The sequence below is a fragment of the Papio anubis genome, chromosome 7 (genome assembly GCF_008728515.1).
Source record: "Papio anubis isolate 15944 chromosome 7, Panubis1.0, whole genome shotgun sequence".
NCBI classification, from domain to species: domain Eukaryota; kingdom Metazoa; phylum Chordata; class Mammalia; order Primates; family Cercopithecidae; genus Papio; species Papio anubis.
In genome coordinates, this window is record NC_044982.1 from 14264546 (window position 1) to 14270545 (window position 6000).

The window sequence follows — 6000 nt, forward strand, 5'->3', positions numbered from 1 at the left end:
AGCCCTGAAGCCTGAGTTAGGAGCCCTCTTCTGTATATTTATGGTGCCTTGCATTTCTATCAATAATTCATCATACTGTATAGCAACTGTCTACTTCCTTGTATAATATATAGTTTCCACCAGACTGTAAGCTCTGTGAAGACAGGAACTACCATGCTCATGATGTGACTTAGTAGGTGCTCAATAAATATTCATGGAAGAAAGAGACCATCACACTCAGCCCACACTCAGCAAATGTGACTTGACTTGTCATGTTTCTCCCATTGTCATCTGCCATATGCAGTGTTTTCACCATTGTTGGATCTCTTGAGTGTGTCTTGTAGCCCTAGGGAGAAGGCAGAGCCAGAATTAGCATCCCCATTTTACAGACACTCAGGGAGCCAAGATCCTTCACAATTAAGTGACCTGCTCCAATTTGCATGAGTAGTCAGAGAGACAGCTGGATTCGAACCCAGTGTTCTGCCCTTTAAACACCCTCCACCTACTACCCCATGCCACAGATGCTCACCCTGACAGGCAAGCTGATTAGCTTGTGGGATAAGTTAGTTCCTATAGAGACAGAAGGCTGCGTACCACAGCTGTCTCCTGCCTGGGTCATCTCATGGTCACTGACTCATGGTGGGAACTTCCAGCCAAGGGGGAAAGATGCTTAAACAGACAAGGCCTGGGGTTCCCTGCAGTCATCGTATGTAGCTGCTACATATGTTGTAAAGCTGCTTCTTAGATTCTTGGGATTTGCTGTTTTTACTGTTTTTGCTCAGGTTGGTCTCAAACTCTTGGGCTTAAGCGATCATCTTGCCTCCACCTCTTCAGTAGCTGGGATTACAGGCATGAGCCACCATGCCCAGCAGATTCTCAGAATTTAAACATGGAAATAACCAGTCCTTTTGCTCACCACTCATTCAGAAGACATTTATGGAGCACCTAACTGTATATCTCTTTACGGTTCTCTATTTTACCACACCATAACCCTATAGGAACATATGAGTTAAAGAAGGCTAACATACCCTGTCAAAGAAACCCAGCACTGGAGTGACCTGAAGAACAAAGCAATTTCTTTTTTGTATGCAATAGCCTTATAGAGCAATCCAGGTGTGGAAGGAAGCTCTGCTTCTCATCATCACTCAGGGACCCAGGTTTCTTCCACCTTGTGGCTGTGCCATCCCCTGGGCATTATTGTCATCCCTGTGGTCAAAGCTGATTCACCACCACACCTGGGCTGCAGTCAACAGGAAGGGGGAGGAGAGCATGGAGGAGGCGTGCTCAATGTCACAAGTCGTAGACCCAGAGGTGGCCAGTGTCACTTCTCCTTGTATTCCATTGATAGAAACTTAGTCACATGATCACACCTAAACAAGGAAGTCTGGGAAATGTCTGGGCAGCCTGTGCCCAGTGAGAATTCTGTTACTGTGGGAGCCAAAAGGGATGTAAGTGGGCAATGATCAGCCTCCACCAGAGTTGTAGAAGTGTCACTAAGTGACTAGTCCAAGCTCTCCCAGATAATAAGTCACAGATCCAAGCCTTCACCTCGAGCTGCAAACCAGAGAGCACCCCCAACCCACTTCCCCCTGATCACTTAGCTCTTGCCAGTCTAACAGTGGAAATAAGGCAGGTTGGGACGACCACAGGGGACAATGGGAAGAGCTATTTGGCAAGGGCTAAAAGGGGCCTCCAATTCAGACCCTTCCTAATTTTCTGCTGTTGGGTTGGCTTCTCCTTGCTCCGTATAAGCTGTGGCATTACACAAAAGCCAGATTTCCCTTTATGACCAGTGCACTGCACAGCCCAAGGGCTAGAGCAGCTTGGGTTTTTGTTTTTCTGTGACCATGCTCTCTCTTGCTTTTGCATTTCTTCATTTCTTGCTAATGGCTCGGGCCTCAAAAGCTCTGGCCTCTGCATTTCTGGAAGGGCCTTAAATACATGGGGAGAAATGACAATTGTGCCAGGAGAAAAATGACAAGTGCTAGGAGAGTGGAACAGACAGCGCTGGAGGAGATTTTCATCAAAGAGAGATTCTGCCACAAGGGGAGTTGCTAAATGCAGCTGGGACTACTGGGACAGACACATCTCCAACTCAGGTGCACGTTTGCCAAATCAATCCCCAAGGGAAACCAGTACACATGGTGAGCATCTTTCAGTCCTGTGTTTTGTCGGGAAGTGTATTTTGCTTTGAGTTTTTTGTTTTGTTTTGTTTTGTTTTTTTGAGACAGAGTCTTGCTCTGTCACCCAGGCTGGAGTGCAATGGCAAAATCTCAGCTCACTGCAACCTCCACCTCCTGGGTTCAAGTGATTCTCCTGCCTTAGCCTCCTGAGTAGCTGGGATTACAGGCACGCACTACCACACTGGCTAATTTTTTTTTTTTGCTGTATTTTTGGTGGAGGCCAGGTTCCACCATGCTCGGTCAGGCTGGTCTCGAACTCCCTGATCATGATCCAGCCCACCTCGGCCTCCCAAAGAAATTACTGGGATTACAGGCATGAGCCACCCGTGCCCAAGCCTCAGCACAAGGAGTTTAATGAGGGAATTTTTTTGCTCTGACCGCCCGGGGCTCCGTTGCAAACATTCCTTGCTGATTCCCACTCAAGAGGATGTGGGGCTGGGAGCAGAGATGGACAAAGCTCTGAGGACTGAGTCCCTTCTCTTTGAACATATGGGCTACTACCTAGGTAACCTAAATTAGCTCCTATATCTAGGTGGAAATGCTACCCATTATCCAAATCTGGTCGCTCAGGCGTGCATCAGACTGGCTGTCTGCAGGGGAGCTTGCCGAGACCAGATACAGTAACTGCTGAACATGCAGGCTCTTGTCCCCAGCTGGAGACCCGGGTGTCGCTGGTCATTACTCAAGATAACATCAAAGCTGCAGGGTCCAGGCAGTAGGGCCATTTGCAGGCAGGTTCAGTCCCTCTGGGACAATGTCTTGGTCCCCATCAGACTCAGTACCTAGCCCAGCACTTTGTTGTAGTAACTCTAGCTGTCCCCAAATCTCATGAGCTTAGCACTTTTGCAGCTTATTTCTCACTCACATGAAGTCCAAAAAGGGATGGATTGGCAGGTGGCTCTTCTCCAAGTGCTTATTCAGAACTCCTGGTCCCTTGCATCTTGTGGTTGTGCCATCTTCCACACATGGCCTCTGGGGGTGCCAAGCTCATCTGCACTGAAACAACAGAGGGGTGAGGACATGGATAATCCCATGTGGAAGGTTTTTGTGGGTCAAACCTGGATGTTGTGACTTTGTATCCACCCACATTTCACGGGTTAGATCTCATGGCCATGGCCTCCAGGAAGGCTGGGACATGGGGTGAAGGAGGAGAGGAAATGGCTTAGTGAGCAGTCATCTTGCTAGGGCCTCAGCAGGAACAGTCATAATAGATCCTATTTCTCTCTCCCTGCTCGGGGGCAGGCAGCGTTCAAAGAACTTTCTTTTGCTGACCCGTTTAATCCTTCCGACACCTCTGCAAGGTAACTACCATTGTGATCACTGGTTCACAAATGTCAGAGCCCAAGCCTCTGAATCATTAATTAACTTGCCCAAACTCAACACACATCTAGTAAGTGACCAAGCCGGGATTCAAAGCCAGATGGTCTGGGTCCCAAATGCCTGCTCTTAACCATCCTGCCTCAAGAATGAGCCTTCCTGCCCAAGTCCTCCTTTTATAGATGGGGAAATTGACACACCCAGAAAGACAAAGCCAGATGGAAACTCAGATCTGTTCTAGGTTCAGCCTCACTCTCCTGCACATATAAGCTGTCAGTAAACACTTGTTAAATGAGTGAACTGGTGGTTCTGCCTTTGCAAATGATTGGAAGTGAAATATAAAGCACCTCTTTAATGCTAGATGCCAATTTTTGCATGGCTCACCATCCTTGCATGGAGGCAAAAAGCTGAATAGGAGGCTGTGATGAACACAGACTCAGCTCATTCAAAAATAAATTAGCAAACTGCAACTCTTTTTGGGAATTTTGAAAAAAGGCCCAAAGGAGATTTACTACTGGGTTGCATAATCAAGTGCCCCCAAAGTAATACTAATACTTTAATGGCTGTTATGCAATGTTGATGGGCCTGTATGACTCAGTGTTCTAAATTAATTTAAGAGATTTCTGATGAATGTTGTTGGTTAGCTTTGGGGGACTCTCCTCCCCGCCCCCAACCCTTTTTTAACCAGGTTCTGAAAGCAAATCCTCTAGCAAATTCTTACTATAAGATGAAGATATTTCAGTTAGGAAAATGCAGCTATTTTAGAAGATACCAAAGGAGAGAAAGGAGCTCTTTTGTCATCAAAACACACAATTACGTTTTCCCCTCTGCCAAAGGCTAAAACCGTCCTCCTCTGGGTCATGCATGTGAGCAGTCATAGGGCCATTCAAGCCGAGAGAATTCTAATCCCTCAGGCTGCTGGTAAATAATAATGTATAAACTTATTATTAGTATTCTGTTTCAAAGGCCAGTGATCAAAAGACAGTTAGCAGATGGCCAGAACGGTGAGCTTTAGAACTCAAATTGAACTGCTTTTGAATTCACACTTCACAATGGCCCTCTGTGGATCTGGACTTCCCATCTTGCATTCTTGGCTCTGCAAAAACCTTCTAGAACCTTCTCTCAGTCCCCTCACAAATGCCCCCACTGCCTCGAGACACATCTGTATGTGCAGGCTGCGCTTTATAATGGGAGGCAGGAGGGGATTCCTGCAACCATTTCTCGGCGTCTCAGCCTTGCTCTACAGGAAGAGAGCCTGAAGTGGAAATCCTGGTGTCTTTGAACAAGAAAGTGTCTGGCCTTGAGACACATACTTTTGGGACATTTGTGTCCTTGAGCAAAACTTAATAAGAAGAGCCCCAGTGACCTGTAAGAGAAGAAGCCTTTCTGATACGGCAGTAATTTTCTCCTTGCCACAAAGCATTAATATTCAGTAGCTGAGTCTTATAACGAAGAGCCATGTGATGATTTTTAGAAGCATTCACACTGGAACCAAGGAAGAAACTGGGGATGCCATGGCCTGCCCAAGATGGAGCTGCTACTGGTCCCTCTAGTTTTCCCATTGTCTGCCCTCTTTTCCATAGTTTCTGTCCCACATTCCCCTACATCCTATCAAGATACCAAAATCTCATGTCATACGGTTTCACATCCAAATTTCTATAAAATCAAACTTCATTTCAGAGGTATTAGCTGGGAAGAGTTTAAATGCAGTGGCCCACCATTTTGAAGGTCACGGAGGCCTTTGAAAATCCAATTAATCCTATAGACCTTGGTCTATATTATCGTATAATATACACACAAGGCTTTGAATATAATTTCTGGAGTGGAACCCTTTCCCCAAAAGCCATCTTCTAAGGACTTTCAAGAACCTGTGGTTTAAGGTGGATCTTTACTATTCTTCTGAGACATCACCCAGGACTGTATTTTAGAAATAAACTAAAAGACCAAATAGCCTCAGACACTTAAAGAAGCAAAGGCCAATTTCTTGTTGCTTCTCCAAGGAAAGAAAGAGAATTCCAATGTTGATACTGGAAGAGTGTAGAGGCCCTGTGGTTAAATGCATTTTGGAAATATTGTATGCTATAATCCCCTTTCAGAGGCCTGCAAGGCATATTATTGGCTCTGGGAAGATCCACAATGTAGCATCTATTATTTTGTGGAATTCAGCATTTCTGGAACTTATTTCACCCTGGAATCCTTTTTGCTCCCATCACCAGTTAATATCCCCATAGAACTAGTGTTTTGAGAAATACTGATGTAGCCTAATCCCTGCATTTTGCATATGGGGAAACTGAGGCCCAGAAAAGGGGCATGACTTTCCCATGGTCCCAGTGAGTTAGTGATAGAGCCAGACCTGAAAGCCTGGTCTTCTGGCTTATAGCTCTATTTGGCAAATTGCCTCAGTTTTTACTTCTTTGGGGATGGGGGGCAGTCTGGAGAACAGAAGGCAGAAATAGCTATATCTGTTCACTTAGAGTGGGGACATTGTCAGTGGTCCTGGTTTAATGCTCAATACCCTTCT